Genomic DNA, 17,030 nt, shown 5'->3' on the forward strand with positions numbered 1-17,030 from the left:
CAATTCAGAAGCACTGACACCGTCATTGATCCTCCATCTCCCATCAAACGACACGTGAAGTGGAAGCTAGCCCGCACCAAGAAAACTGGTGACATGACATCTGAGGCAGCAAAGGAAATTGCTGACAAGATTGTAGGTCACTTTCAATTCATAATTGTAATTATTTTTGTTTATTGTGTGATTGAGTAAACCAATAAATGTGTTCTTCACAGGATGCGTTTGAGGAGCAGGCCTCACAGGGTTCCTTTGTTGCCCATGGACGTCATGATGTACTGACTGCTGCCATTGGGCGACCAGAACACCCTGGTCGTGTGCGTGCTGTAGGAGTCGGTATAACCATCAAGCAATACTTTGAATCGGCTTCAAGGACCTCCTACACATCTTCCTTCATTGCTCCCGAAGACCTGCAACAATTGACACAACAAATCAGGGACCAGCTGGAGGATTCGATCACAGAAAAAGTCACTCAACAGCTAATGTTATCCCTCAGCCAGATGCAGTCTCAGTTTCAGTTGCAGATGCAATCACAAGGACTCGCACTGCCTCCTGAACCTGATGTTGGTCCTTTAGCTACTCGTGTCAGCACAAAGGAGAGTTGTGTTGATCCCTTAGGGAACGATCCATACACGAGTGACTCAAACAAATGCGAGTTGTATATTGAAGAATATCCTCCTCGCCTAGTTTCCCTAGGAAGAGTTTATGAGGGATCCACAACCGTTCACAACATTCTTTTGCTATATGATCAAGTCAAGGTTGGTGTTAAGGAGGTTAGAGACGCAGATGCTCTTATTCCTGTACCCACTAAAGAGGTTAAGGTCATGGGACAGGCTCTTAACACATTCCTTGCTTGGCCGACACATCTTGTCAAGCGTTTATCAGAACAGGTATTTTAGTGTCATTAAATGCTTATTTTTTCCATTAAAATGTTTACTGTGATTAAATTATGTCAATTAACTATGTTGGATAAACAGGGAGCTGTGGAACTCGCGAAACCTGCAGATAGGCCGGATCATGAGATCGATGATCCCTTATATCTGATGACATTGACCATCCCATAACTTTTTCTGAAGCCATTGCAGGTTATGTGGGATGCTACCTTGTTTGGTCTGTTTAATGAAAACTTTCCCTTGTACATAAAGCATGAAGATCTGTCTGAAATAGCAATGTGTCAGCATCTCTGTTATACAGTTGTGGATTCTGTAAGTCAATTTAGATTATTGTTAATTACCTAACTTATTGTTTTACCATCATGCATAATTTACTTTGTGTTAACAACAATAGGCATATGAATGAGAAAAGTATGCAAGCTGGGAATATCGATGTGTATGGATTCCTCGAGCCACAGTTTATCCAAAGATCTGGCCAATCGCAATTTGAATCAAAAAGTTACATTAAGAACTAGATGCAAAATTCAAAACGGGATGTGTACCTAGGAGCCTACCTGAATGGGTAACTTAAACTCAACAAATGAATTTAAATAATGTATAATAGTATAATAACCTATATTGGTCTCCATTGCAGTGCATATTGGCAAATGGTCGTCATTTTGCCTAAGGAAAATGTTGTCATTTGGTTTTGTTCGTTGCATAATAAGCCAGACAACTACCTCAAAGGCATAATTAACAGGTCAGTGTTGTTTTTCAATACATTTGCATTAGCATTAGTCAGGTACATCAAAATTTTAATTGTACAATAAGCATCCATGTTTGTATTCAACAATGATTTGAAAGGACTTGACGATACTCAACAAAGTAAATCCAAGCCTCCTGCTAGGTGGATTACTGTTAAAGTAAGTCATTTGAACAATATGTTTTTACTTATATTTTAGTACTGTGTAGACTAATTTGTACTCAACGTTGAATATCTAAATTTCATAATGTATTTAGTGTAATAGACAAAAAGGAAACACTGAGTGTGGGTATTACGTCATGCACTGGATGTCAACTATAATCTTAGGAAATTTCCAGAATAATTGGGAAATGGTAATTTTTAATTCACCAAATTTCATTTTATTATGATTGCTAATATATTATTAACTTATGTTTTATTATATCAAGCAGTATTTCACTGATCCTAGACCGTTGGAACCAGAGAGATTGAAGGCGTTTCGCATCCAGTGGGCAAAGTACTATTTGAAAGTTAAAAATGAAACTTAGGATATTTAGACAATTTTGTAATTGTAGTTTATATTTACTTACTTAATTTACATTTTTTACAATTCATGTCTCAACATTAAATATGCTTTAAATTCATAGTAATTAGTAAATTTCTCATTGAATTTTATGGTAAACATTGTTTCAAAACAGAATGAAAATTATATGTTGTGTGGTCTGATTTTAAAATTTGTAGGTTAATTTTGGGTTTATTGAAAAAACAAACATGTTAAAAAAAGGTTCTAAAACAACATTGGTTTTTTAAAAAACCGATGTTAAATGTCACTTACAACATTGGTTTTTTAAAAACCGATGTTGATATGTAGATTTATAAATTTTGTTCTTCATAATTCTTATCATATAGCATCGGCTATTTAAATTACCGATGTTGTATTTATTAGTTAATATCGGTTTTGAAAAACAGATGTGAGCGATACTACTTTTCACATCGATATTTTCAACATTGGTTAATAACCGATGTTGAAAGTCTTAAATAACCGATGTTGAAACCTTATTTTCTAATAGTGTAATGAAACTAAACTTATTCATGAAAAAAAAATCATTTAAAGTAATTATGTACAACAAATTAAGTAATAACACTATATATATAAATTCATATATAACAAAATTTAGATAATTACAACATGGTTCAAAAAAAAAAAAAACAAACAATGCAGTAAGTAGAAGATGATTAATTAAATAAAGTTGTCCAATTTCAACTGAATATCAATTTTGAAGTCAAAGTTATCAAACTTTAAGTCCTAATTTCGATCCATGTAATGAACAGAAACAAATATATACCTCATATTTGTCCTATCCAACCTCAAAGTACCATCATTAATCTCTCGCCAGAAAAATGATGATGATTCTTCCCTCAAATTTGAGACTTTTTCTAGCTTGATATCTATCAAAGCATTTACATTACTCTGCATATAAGCAATTCAGAAGTCGCATGAATAAAGTATTTCGAACACAATTACCAACACAGATTATAATCATTTCGAATAAAGTTTAGGTTTACACCATTGTTCTGCATATGGATTGGCCACATGCAGTGCCCACAAATCCCTTGTACATTGATAATTGCTAGTAAATATTGAAATGTATTTGGTTTTGGTTTTTCTGGGAAAATTATCTTCTTTTTTTTTTCTTGCAGCTTTGTGATTACTTACCGACATTACTAATTGCAGAAGCAAGGCTTCATGGTGAATGTGATTCAAAGGTGTTTTGATGATAACAATGATGACAACAAAAGATGATGACAAAGGTGATGAACAAAAAGCACAAAGATCAAAGAACAACTCAAGTGAATCAAAGAACATCTTTAGTGAATCAAGAACAAGTCAAGAGTTCAAGAATCAAGAAGAATTCAAAACTCAAGAAGAAAGCCTAGAATCAAGAATCAAGATTCAAGATTCAAGATCTCAAGAATCAAGATCAAGATTCAAGAATGAAGAAAAGACCCAATCAAGATAAGTATTAAAAAGGTTTTTTTTTCAAAACCTTGAATAGCACATGGGTTTTTGACAAAATCTTTGCCAAAGAGTTTTTACTCTCTGGTAATCGATAACCATATTGTTGTAATCGATTACCAGTAGCAAAATGAGTTTGAAAAAGTTTTCAAACTGAATTTACAACGTTCCAATTATTTTCAAAAGGCTGCAATCGATTACAATGTTTTGGTAATCAATTACCAGTGCCCTTGAACGTTGAAATTCAAATTTAAATGTGAAGAGTCACATCCTTTCACTCAAAAGCTTTGTGTAATTGATTACACTTATTTGGTAATCGATTACCAGTGACTATTTCTGAAAAAATCAAAAGGTGTAACTCTTCAAAAAGGTTTTGACTTTTTCAAATGGATTTTAAGTTTTTCTAAAAGTTATAACTCTTCTGAATGGTCTTCTTGACCAGACATGGAGAGTCTATAAAAGCAAGGCTTTGTTTTGCATTTCAAGAATCTTATATACTTTACTTTTCCAATCAATCCTTTACAAGCCTTGACTCTCTTTGAACTTTTTCTTCTTCTTTGTACCAAAAGCTTTCTGAAGTTTTCTGGTTTACTAAACCTTGAAAACTTGTGCTATTCATCCTTTTCATTCTCTTCTCCCTTTGCCAAAAAGAATTCGCTAAGGACTAACCGCCTGAATTCTTTTTGTGTCTCTCTTCTCCCTTTTCCAAAAGAACAAAGGACTAACCGCCTGAATTCTTTTGTGTCTCCCTTCTCCCTTGTCAAAGAATTCAAAATGACACAGTCTGAGAATTCTTTTGATTCTTCCCTTTCCCTAATACAAAAGTGTTCAAAGGACTAACCACCTGAGAATTCTTTTGTATCCCCATTCACAAAGTATCAAAGGTTTAACAGCCTGAGATCTTTGTCTTAACACATTGGAGGGTACATCCTTTGTGGTACAAGTAGAGGGTACATCTACTTGGGTTTGACTGAGAACAAGAGAGGGTACACCTCTTGTGGATTAGTTCTAGTGGAGGGTACATCCACTAGGTTCAAAGAGAACAAGGGAGGGTAGATCCCTTGTGGATCTTTTCTTGTAAATGGATTTTTACAAGGTTGAAAGAAATCTCAAGGATCCCAGGTCGCTTGGGGACTGGATGTAGGCATGGGTTGTTGCCGAACCAGTATAAAAACTCTTGTGTGTTTGTTTCCTTCTTCCCTACTCTTTTACTTTCCGCTATACATTTAATTTCTGCTTTTACTTTCTGTTAAGTTTTCTCTTCTACTCCTCATTCTCTTAGCAATTTAGTAAAAGCCTTAAAAGAGTAATTTTTAATTAGTAAAGGTTTAGGAATAATTAATTCAACCCCCTCTTCTTAATTACTAATTCCCAAACATGCTACAAATGATGTGTAAATATCGTGGTCCTTGCTTAATGCTTATAAATGATTATGTAAATTGTTATCAAGCAGTCCATACACGGCACAAACCAGAATCGGGGAATATTAGACAAAGCAAAATCAGTAATTCATTCAAGGAGCAAAAAGCAAATCACCAAACCACATTACTTGAGTGATTTCGTAACTAACCCTGACAAAGGGAGTTGAGCTACCACACGATAATTGGCTAAGGAATTATCCTGTCCCCTATGGAAGAATCTTTCTGTTATGATAATTCCATAATCTGTTAGTGCTAGCAATATCCTCTAGGATCTGCAAGAAATGACTTGAATTAGAATAGCATTTCCTTGCTTATAAATAACACAATCATGTAATGCAAAATTGAAGCAGAAATAAAAGTTTCTCATCGTTATCTTATTCTTTTCTTTGGAGTAATCCTGAGCCTCGAACTCTAGCAACTTCTACACCCATAACGCACATAATGTCCTATATGTACATACTTGCACATTCCCATCAAGTGAACACATGTAGATATCCTTTATTATTGAAATTGAATCTGTGTTTGTACTTGTTCTGGTGAGAATTTAACTCAAAACTCACACAACACAAGGAGTAAGTCAGGCATATCTACCAAAAATATGGGGAACAACCATTCTTTTATTGAATCATTATTAGGGAACAAATCCAGAAAATAAAATAATGAAAAATAGTATAATAATAAGGATAGGTGAAAATGAGAATACTAGTTCTAATTCTATCCCACATGCTAATATCTAGGCTCATACGAAGTATTTTCTTCATTATTTGTAAGAGGGTCTAGTTGATAGAAGTGAATGATACCTTTTTTTCATTCATCTCCTCATTGAGGCTAACAAGAAGAAATGAAAGGTTCCTTCAATTGTCTCAGATGAACCATGAGTTTCAGAACTGTTTTCTGTTGCCATTTCTAGCCACAATGACTACTTGCTGATATAGATGTACGAGCATAGCCTATTCAAAAGCAGTGCAAAAGAAAGCCACAATTCTATATCTAACGAAGATCTAAACATTACCAAAGAAATTACTATCTTAGGACAATAGAAATTACTCATCAAATCGCATAATCATCAGCAGTAAAGTAAACAAAACTTTAGAGTCAATCAACATTCATCAATATGAAAATTCACAATCCTCTATTTTCGGAAATAATTTCACATGGTAATAAAACACTCACAACATTCTTACTAAAAAAAACCCAAAATGAACAATAGGAAAGTTGTCGGTTCTTATGCCAGAAATGGAGGGAAGAGGTCTGTTTTTTCTCTTTTGGTCCACAATGCTTGGATGAGTAAAGGAAAATATAGTTAATATAATTATATCCCATTTAAGTGCTTCTTTTATGCAGGACTTTTGATGAGCTTGAAGCAGAGATGCCTCAAGGCCAGAAATTGCAGGTACATAGATGAAACTTACAATACCAAACTACTTGATACTAGACACACATTTTCAATGAGTATAAATATCTAAACGATTTTGATAAAAATGAAAAGTAGAAAAGTATAGGTTTATAAAAAAATTAAACTTCAAAAATTAAACAATCAAACTGAGAGTAAATTTCTATATTCGTTGAAAGCTCTTCCTACAACAAATTAAAACAAAGAGCATCATACCATAATGATTCATGTTCATTAGTGTTACTTATTCCTGTGTCCCTGTGTATCCATTTTTTTTCCATTAAGGGTGCCTTAATTGCACAAGAGGTTCATGAGGTTCTAAGTCATCACGGGTGGCTACACATGTTTCCTCTCTTCTCAGTAGTGCATGCAATCAGCACAGGTCATCTTCCACCATCAGCCATAGTTAAAATCAGCTACCAAAAACCCAGGTATACTCTTTGTTACAGGCTCAGGGTAGCGGTATTTCATGTTAAGAAATAAGTAGTAGTATAAATTCATTAACAGTTACATTACAACTCTAATTTGTAGGCATGTATAATTACCAAGCACACTTTAGATGCATTTACAAGGATAGAAGGTCAGCACATACTCAGAAGGTTCTCTTAAGAAGCTAACTCTTATTCAAAGTTCATGTCAATAGTTGTACTTTTTGTACTCCAAGTAACACATGCAACAGGCTGAAGAAATACTTCAAACAAGAGATTTGAATCTATCTACTGATTGAAGTTTCCAACAAGCTAAGCGCAAGTCAAATTGATTCTTAGGGCAAGTCAACAATTCCACAACAAGTTAGAACATTCCAACTTCACTAAACCCTTAATACTAACTTCTTCAACACCAAAGAAGAAAAGACAGAGAACACTAGGGAGCATAAACAAGAAAACATTATCTTAATGGGTTCCTAAACGCATACATTCAAACATTACTTTGTTAGGGCAAGGAAACAATTGCACAACAAGCTAGTTAGAACATTCCAACTTCACTAAACCCTTAATAATTACTTCTTCAACACCAAAGAAGAAATTTCAAACATTGACAAGCTTACATTGAAGAGTAGTTGTAGGGCGCGACAACTCTGAAAAGGGAAACATTGTAGCTTGCGGTGGTCCAACAAGACGCGACGCAGAGACCAAGGACGCACGACAATGTACGCTACCTTCCTTCGACCAACGTCACGATGGTGCGACGGAGATGCAGGCAAACAGCAGAGGTCACAATAGAAATTTCAGACAAATGGGGAGGGAGCTCGAGCGAGGTAGGAGTGTTCATCAATTAGAGCGCAAAAGTGGTATATAAACCTCAATGTTAACGATGGTGGGTGTATAAAAACGTCGTTTATATTCAAAATTTCTAAGATGATGTTTACAAATACACCATCTTAGATTACCTACTCCATAACCTACTAAGACGGTCTTCCTAATCAACATCATTGTATCAGCCACGCGCCATGCACATGGCACTTAAATGTAACATATTTATGAAAATGCCACCGGTTACCCTACTATGATGGGTTTATTATGACCGATGTGAAATGCGCGTCGTAAAATGGCTTTTTTTAGTAGTGAGAATACAACTTACTTTCTGGGATATTGTTTAGATTGTTCTATTATGAAAAATATTTTTCGGAACTTGATTTATGTATTCTTGAAAGTATGTTTCGAGATACAACAACTTAAAGTTTTAAATAATATTCTAGAAAGTAGTTTCCAAAACTTAAGCACTGTGTTATGTAAAAAGGATATTTTGGGTATATAAAGTGTTTATCATTGTAAAAAATTTTAATCCAAAGGAGAGTGTACTTAAAAATAAAGGGATTTGGATATAGCAAAAGCCTTTTTATTTTCCGTATTCCAACTATTTTTATGTAAAATTATATAGTAAGCATATAACTCCCATCCTATCAACTACCACACTATTATGAAAAAGATTTTCTACGTTGGTTAAATTGCATATTCTACGTCGATTATTAACAGTCGTTGTACGAGATGACGTAGAAAGTCTGTGCTTTCTGCGAAAGTTCCATAGAGAACCGTCTTAGAAAATGATATCATTCTAAGACGGTTCTTAGCTAAAAACCGTCTTAGAATGATGCATTTCTAAGACGGTTCTTAGTTAAAAACTGTCTTAGAATGATACATTTCATAAGAAGGTTTTCAGATAATCATCTTAGAATGTATTTTTAAAAAAAAAAAAAGCATATTGAGGATTTTAAGACGGTTTTTCATAAAAATGTTTTACGATTTTCTCAAAAAATAGTCTTAGACAATTTTTCAGAGAACCATCTTAGAATGTGATTTTTAAAAAAATAATTAAAAATGTCATATACATTAATGTCCAAATTCTGAAATTGACCAACTAGTTCCACCAAAGGTATCCGCACTAGAAATAATGTACTCAAGACACCATTAAAGAAGGAAAAAAAAACATTAGAAAGTGTAATAGTCCACTCAATTGTAATCTCTATTCTTAATTTAAATTTTTTCTATTTATTAATTTCTCAATCAATATCTTAGCAAAGTCCATTAATAAGCCTTAATTTCTCATATACTTTTCAAATAAAATCTCACTCAGCCGAATTATTAATTTTAAAATTGAGATTGCCACACAAAAGTTGCTGCTACAAATAATTACTATTAATCATGCAACTTGTCAAAGCCAATAAAAAAAGCACAATCAATCACACTTTTAATTAGAACACAAAGCAAAGTAGAAAAGTGGGAGAAAGAAGGAAAATATCAAGTTAAGAATAGATAAATTACCTGTTTCAGCAAAGAAAGTCAGAGGAATCATCAGCTTCAAACTAATGATGGTCATACGATCAAATAAAACACAACATCGATCACCCAAGAAAAAGAAAAATTGAAATAAAGAAGCATTATTGAAAGACGTAAAAAACTATTTTTTTAGTAATTCCAACAACTGATTCAAAACTTTTCGAGGTTGTTCAAACATCATATAATCCACAACCAAATAAACTTCCAAGTTAGCCAAAGTATTAGCACAAGAATTTGCTTACAGGTAAATGTGTAAAATTGTCATTCTCCGGTCAGCATTTAGCATATTGCGATTTTCTTTCACTAAAGTGCAAGTGTGCCAGTGCAACCAAGAGCACTACCATATCTCTTTCAAACAAACCAGAGTCTTCACTATGGCTTCAGAGTCCACTTGGAAAATGACTGCATTAAAACCTTTACTTTGAGCCAATTTAATAAGACCTTCATAAACACCCCATAGTCCAGCAATACACACACACACACATAAATATTAGTTCTTCTAGGATGCTTTGCAAAACGACAAATCCACCTACCTCTAGGTTTTCTAATTTGGTCGACACAACAAACTAGCATTTACCAATAAAAAACATATCAAAGCCCAAAGCTTAGACTAGCCTCCGATGTATACATGGCCTAACTAAGACCGAAGGTTAATAGTCAGCCAATCATAACTAGAACTACCAAAAAAGTTGCTTCTTTCATTCTATATAATAAGATGAATCCAAACCTAAACATGAAGCCAAGTCTCCACCACTTGATTGCAATGGTGGCAATTTGGGCTTTCCAAATCCCATTTTACAGTACAATGATCAATTAAGACTTTTCCATGCAAAAATTGCCACATAAAAACTCTACTCTTTATCCATTTTGAAAACCAGTAGGAACAATTAAACCTATATCTACTAGCTTGAAATCACTATTTATCCATTTGTCATTCCTAATGTTAACTAATGTGCCATCCCCTATAGCCTAGAACTTGATAGGAAGAAATGGATACAACTGAGGCCTATGAAGGCAAGCCAAAGAGAGCCACCACACGTCGTGCCCACTTGAAGGACTATGTGCAAACTACTGTAAGACTCCATCTATGGATACATAACCATAGAATGACTCAGGAGTTAGTTACAGCCATTTGGAAGTTTTTTATAACCATTATCAATTTGTTAGCAATTTGTGAGATCAATTGTGAAGTCTATTATGTGAATGTATGAGTACATGGTTTTGATGATGCCAAAGAATAATCAAACAAGGTTGCTTTCAAGATTACTTCAACAAACATTCAAAGGTTAAGCATTGCTTCAAGATTAATACAAGGTTGCTTCAACAAACAAGCATTGCTTCAAAATTAATTCAAGATCAAGCTTTTCGCTCAAAACAAGTGTTTCCTAGAGATCAAGGATCTGGTAATTGATAACTAGGCAGTGTAATCGATTACCAAAAGACAATTTTGAAAAACAACTTTTAAAAAGGATTTTGAATTTGAATTTTGAATCATGTAATCGATTACCAGCAATGACACTTCAGAAAACACTTTGAAATACCAGACACATCTCTTCAAACCATTTTGAAAAGGCACCATGGGCCTATATATATGTGTGCCTGATTTCGAAAAGAAAGAGAGAGATATTCCAAGAGAACTTAATTGTCAAATGCTCTCTCAACAACTCTTGAGCAAACACTTGTAAATCTATTGAGAATTCATCTAGGAACATTAAATTGTATTATCATCTCTTAAAGAGAGAAATTTCTCTAGGAACTTCAAATTGTATTATCATCCAAGAACATCAAATTGTATTATCATCACTTGTCCAACATATTATACTCAAAATTCACCAAATAATGTATAAAAGCAGTTGCAAGTAATGAAATAGTAGAGATGAATTTCAGTAGCAACCTTTAGTGTAATTCGAGGTCTCCTTGTCCTCGAAATCATGGTTCCCCTATCCTCTGTTCCTATCAATTGGTTTGACCAGCCGCCCTCCAATGGTAGAAGTCGAACCTTCCTCATCCAGCTTAGACCTCCTCGAGGCCGTCATTGTTGAACTCGATGTAGCTCAACTTCGCTTCACCATGACCCAAGCCTCCATGGCCTCCAAACTTGATGTCATTCTCTTGAAAATGAATACCATAGTATCGAGCCAACACTCCATGTCTTCTTCCTCTACGCAGTCACCTCCAACAGACACCCCTATGCAAGCTCCAATTCCATGCCCCACTTCCATGCAACCAAGTCCTGCACCCAAGCCAGCTCTACTTCCCATTGCAGCTTCACACCATATCGAACCTAAAAGAGATTCATTTATGATCAACACCATTGATCTCATTTCGTTGATGCTTTTCCACTTCTGTCCGATCAACTGCCACTTCCAGCCGACCATCCGTTGCCCTGTTGCTCCGCATCACCCACCGTTGTTACTGCTACGACCACTGCCACAAGATTCCTGATGGCAACAACGTCATCCTGCTCAACGATGCCATCGTGCACTAGATTCATCTACGCTGGGTTTAGGTTCTCTCCGCTACCGTGAATCGGCTTCCAGCGACGCTGGACTGACTAGATTCTGACCACGAACACTGTCACCGTAGCAAGAATGACCACCACCACCCACATCACCGCCTCGAGAAGAGCTGGTTTGTGAAGAAAGATTCGCAAGTTCATGAGTCTATTCTGATTTTGATCCAATATTAGGCCTTTCCACTATGCCTCATGCATGGCGCAGTTAATTTTTCCCCACATCTCCACCATTGATTCCAAGCTGCATAGCTCAGGGTGCAGGAATGAGACCTCAAGCGACACCATCTCCATCCTTTGTTTTCCAATCATTTTCTCCTTATTCTCAATCTCAGTCGTTGCGGTCATGATTCAATCCTCTAGTCCTCGAATCACCATTTGCCACGTCAACCCCATTTTTTCTTCAATTCTTTCTCCCCATCTCTCTACTGGTCCTACTCATAACACTGTCACCCACTCAAATTTTCCTGTCCTCCTATGAAAACCATTGGATTTTTTTTTCTTTTCTACACCTACATTTTTTTCTTTCTTGCCCTCACATTCCTTTTTTTCCTAAACCCACCTCGTGTTTCAACTATTTTTGTTCTGAACTGTGTTGACAGGCTGTCTTTGAGGTCTTGGTTCTAGTTCCCAAATTTTGTTTCTAAGTCCCAACACCTTGAGGATAAGATGTTTCTGATGGGCTAGGGAATGATAGGAAGAAGTGGATACTGCTGAGGCCCATGAAGGCAGGCCCAAGAAAGGCACCACACATCCTGCCCACTTGAAAGACTATGTGTAAACTGCTACAAGACTCCATCCATGGATACACTGCCATAGAATGATCCAGGAGTTAGTTACAACCATTTGGAAGTTTTTTATGACCATTATCAATTTGTTAGCAATCTATTAACAATTATTAGATCAATTGTGAAGTTTGTTATACTTAGAATTGACCAAATAATATATAAAAGCAGTTGCAAGTAATGAAATAGTAGAGATGAATTTCAGTGGTTACCTTTAGTGTAATTGAAGGTCTCTTTGTCCTCGAAATCAAGGCTCACATGTCCTTTGTTCCTATCAGAACTCGTCCACTACCAAGTTAGTCCAAAATTTGGCCATGGATTTCCTTATAAAGGAATCATTGCTCCTAACTTCTACACAATCATTATTGATCTCGCTCCGTATATTTGGCTTTTGGAACTTCACACCACAAGCAGGAAGCCCCTGTCCTAAATTCCCAAGCAAGCTTCATTCAACATGAGTTTGGAGCGAACCTCAGCCCTGCAAAATTGGCTTTAAAGCTACAAAATCAATTAATAAGGTAAGAATTACTTTTCATTTGTAAACTTTATTTCAACATTATCTTTTAACCAATATGGGTCTTTAAGACTCCCCCCTTTGCTCGCAACTACCTAGGAGTGATGACAATTAAGCTCACTTTATAACAATTGCACATAGCAACCTCTCCAAATTTCTTTCCAATACCTTTTATTTACAATCTCTATTGTTCATTAGCATTACTTTAATATTTTTCCTGTATTTTAACATGATTTACATTAATATAATAAAATGAATAAAAATTAAGTTCTATTATATTTATATTCTGGAGTTGTTAGATTTTTTTTAGTTAGTAATATACAAAATACTTCATGTTTGTTTTTTTAACTTCACTACATTTAGAAAAGCTTACTACTTAGTTATACATGTAGACACAACCACACTTAACTGATTCTAATATTAAAAAATAAATCATTAGTTTAATTGTTTAGTAATGAATTCATAAATAATAATTTTTTGTTAATTTGTTACTAATAAATTATGGTAACGATGACCAAAGTAATGTGACCACACCTTGGTCTGCAAGAAAATGAAAGCACAAGTGCATGCAGAGTCAAAGAGAGCAATATCAATGATTGAAAGAGACATATGCTTGATGATCCTAGAAAATCACTCTACAAAATAATATATAAGGGAAAAAAGCCTAAGACTTAGAGCAGTCACCTATACCCAAGTCCAAGTCAATTGTACTAAAAAAGTATAGTCAAGAGAAAAGGGGTCTCCTAGTAAGAGTCATCAGAAGAATCTTGTGAAGAGTCCTTCTCCATCGGCTTCAACTCCGTGATGGGGGCCTCCTCATCCATAGATGGATCCTTCTTAATAGATGTATCCTCCTCCAAATCCTTTTCTTCATCCTCAAACACAAGATCCACCAAGTCTACCACGGGTAGTACACAGGACTTGGGTAACACTGATCATGGAAAAATCATAGTAGAGGGAGTAGCCTTAGAGTCATGTGTAGCCTTGTGTCTTCATTACTCACTAGTGCAAAGTAATGTGTAGGAGTAGAGGAATTCGATTTTAACTACTCTAAAAGCCTTCCTTTTTTGTTTTAATTGCTTTAAGCCATAACTTTTGCGAGTATTTGCTTTTCTAAATAAAAAAAGAGAAAACTTCCATGGTTATAATTCAAAATTTAACCATTCCACTTTTTTTACATATGCCTTTTGAAATCTCTTTGAATTTTGGAAATAGTATCAATGGAGGAGATCACAAACAATAAATGGGCTCACCAATAATTGAAGACCATGATTAAAAATTTAACACACCCTACCTAGTGCACCATTTTGTTGACAATAAATTTTGCACTCATTTTCGTCAACAAACATAATCCCTTGGTAGGCCCTTTACCAGGGATCAATGTATTGAACTTTTATGTTCAATCTAAAAAATACAATTGCAAGCATAATCAAACATATTAAGTAAAAGAAAGGGACATCGAAAGACAAAGGTTTTATAGGACAAATGAAGGAGACCTCGTAAGAAGAAAATGTCATTGAAGGAATCTATTCTATTGAAGAAAAAAATGGTTGAGAACATAGCACTAACCATCGATCCGTGAGCATCACAGGAACTTAGAAGTTTTAACCTTATTACAGAATACAATGTTGATATTTATAGAATATAAATCTTAACTACCCATAACCAATACAAGCTTTCCCTAAATCTTCATTGTTAGTGACTTTGGGCTTTGATCTCTACCATTGATAACTTGTCTTCAATCTTCACTATCGATATATGATCTTCACCTTTTGATAACAAAGCATCCATAGACCAGTCGTCTATACTAAAATCGACTTAGAAACTAGTTTTAGATACAATCAAAAAATTGTGGTGTTAATAGAAGCCCCCCCCCCCCCCTAATATTTATCTTTTGAGTGAAATAGAAAAACATAAATACTAATTGATTAGAATAACTTCAACATCAGTATTAAAAATTTCAATTTAGCCCAACTTTTTCAACTTTAACCAATCCATATGCTTGAATAACAATATTTAACTTTTACTTCAATTTCAAATTTATTTATTTATTTTACTTCAACACTACATTTTTTCTATTGAACTTCACTTTTCGACTTCGACTTAGAAATCTCTTTTATTTTCTAACTTCAATTTTAGAATGACTATGATCTAAGATTTGACAATATCAAAGATAAAAAATAGTAGTGTTACGTCTTCATTACTCACTAGTGCAAAGTAATGTGTAGAAGTATATGAATTTGATTTTAAATACTCTTAAATCCTTCCATTTTATTTTAATTGCTTTAGGCCATAACTTGCACAATTATATTTCAAAATTTAATTGTTCCACTTTATTTACATATGTTTTTCGATATCTCTTTCAATTTTGGAAATAGTATCAATAGAAGAAATCAAAACAGTAACAAGGTTGGCCAATAATTGTAGGCCATGATTAAATATTTAACACATGCTACCCACTTTCTAGGTCCCCTACCTAGCGCCCCATTTTGTTGACAGAAAATTTTTCATACGTTTTCTTCAATAATCATAATCCCATAAAATTTGAGGAAGGGGATAATTCTTCCTTTGAAGGATCTTTACCCTCTTGTAGGCCCTTTACCATGGATCAATGTGTTAAATTTTTATGTTCGATCTAAAAATACAATTGCAAGCATAATTGAACAAATTAATAAGACATATCAAGTAAAAGAATAGGCATTCAAAGATGAAAATGACATCTAAAAAGGAAGGTGTTATAGCAAGAGAAGGAGATATTGAAAGAAGAAAATGTCATTAAAGGAATCTATTCTATTAAAGAAAAAATAATTGAGAACATTGCACTAACTCGTCGATTCGTGAACGTCCCAGGGACATAGGATATGAAAGTTCTTACAAGTTCCTACCCTTATCACAAAATACAAGTTCGATATTTATAGAATATAAATTTATCTACTCATAACCACTACAAACTTTTCCTAAATCTACACTGTCAGTTACTTTGGTCTTCAGTCTCTACCTTTGATAACTTTGTCTTCAATCTTCACTGTCGATATTTGATCTTCATATTTTGATAATCAAAACATCCAAAGACCAGTTTTCGATACTAAAATCGACTCAAAAATGAGATTTCAATACATTCAAAAAATGGTGGTGTTACCAGAACTCCCCGCCCCACTAGTATTTATCTTTTGAATGAAGTAGAAAAAGATAAATACTACATATGAATTATTCTTGAATGTTGTTTGATTAAGGTTGATGATACAATAAGGAAGACCCATATTGTAGTGTCAAAAATATGAAATAGACAAAATAACAAGTATATAAAATAAAGATGCATGAAGTCGAAAAGGGTAATATGTGAAAAGGTTGTTTGATATTCTTGACAAAAGAAAAGTAATCGAGAATGACAATTCGAAAGTTTAGAGCAATAATTACTAAATGGTTAGTGATTATTCAAAATAAGTAAACACACGAAACAAGTGGAGATATTTCAAGAAATTAGTTTGTGTTTGAGGGCACTTGCCATGATCAGCTCCAAAGACCAATTATTTTTATTTCCTATAAATAGGCAAGAAGGTACTATGTTTATTTGGTTACAAACATTTGCATACTTCTTGTCCACCAAACAATGTCACTCTCTATGGCTCTACGGTTCAATGGAAAAATGTATGTTCTTTCCCACTTTTGATTCTCATCTTTATTCTAAATTATATGACTCGTTCTCCTTTTGATAACATCTTCTAACTATAACTCTTTCCTCTACCTATAACTCTTTCTTTATTGCTTTTAAAAATTCATTTATATTATCGTGTGATTATAATTATATTCAAGTAATCGCAAATTGTTTACATGCATACAAACCACATACTTTAACCCAAATACTCATTATGTACTCTATAAAATTTATTCTTGTGATATGTTTCTAAAAATATATATATTTTTGTTAAATTGAAACTATTAAGACTACTAGTTTGAAAACAAAGAACCCTAGAAGTATTTTAGTTTATTATACTTAGTCTTA

The 17,030-nt window shown here is 34.2% G+C and overlaps 1 pseudogene; it reads left to right on the forward strand.

Moving 5' to 3' along the window:
• The first annotated feature begins 1,285 nt into the window (after positions 1–1,285).
• Positions 1,286–5,213, forward strand: LOC100817218 (uncharacterized; annotated as a pseudogene).
• Positions 5,214–17,030: the final 11,817 nt, after the last annotated feature.

Source organism: Glycine max, chromosome 14 (assembly GCF_000004515.6).
Source record: "Glycine max cultivar Williams 82 chromosome 14, Glycine_max_v4.0, whole genome shotgun sequence".
NCBI classification, from domain to species: Eukaryota; Viridiplantae; Streptophyta; class Magnoliopsida; order Fabales; family Fabaceae; genus Glycine; species Glycine max.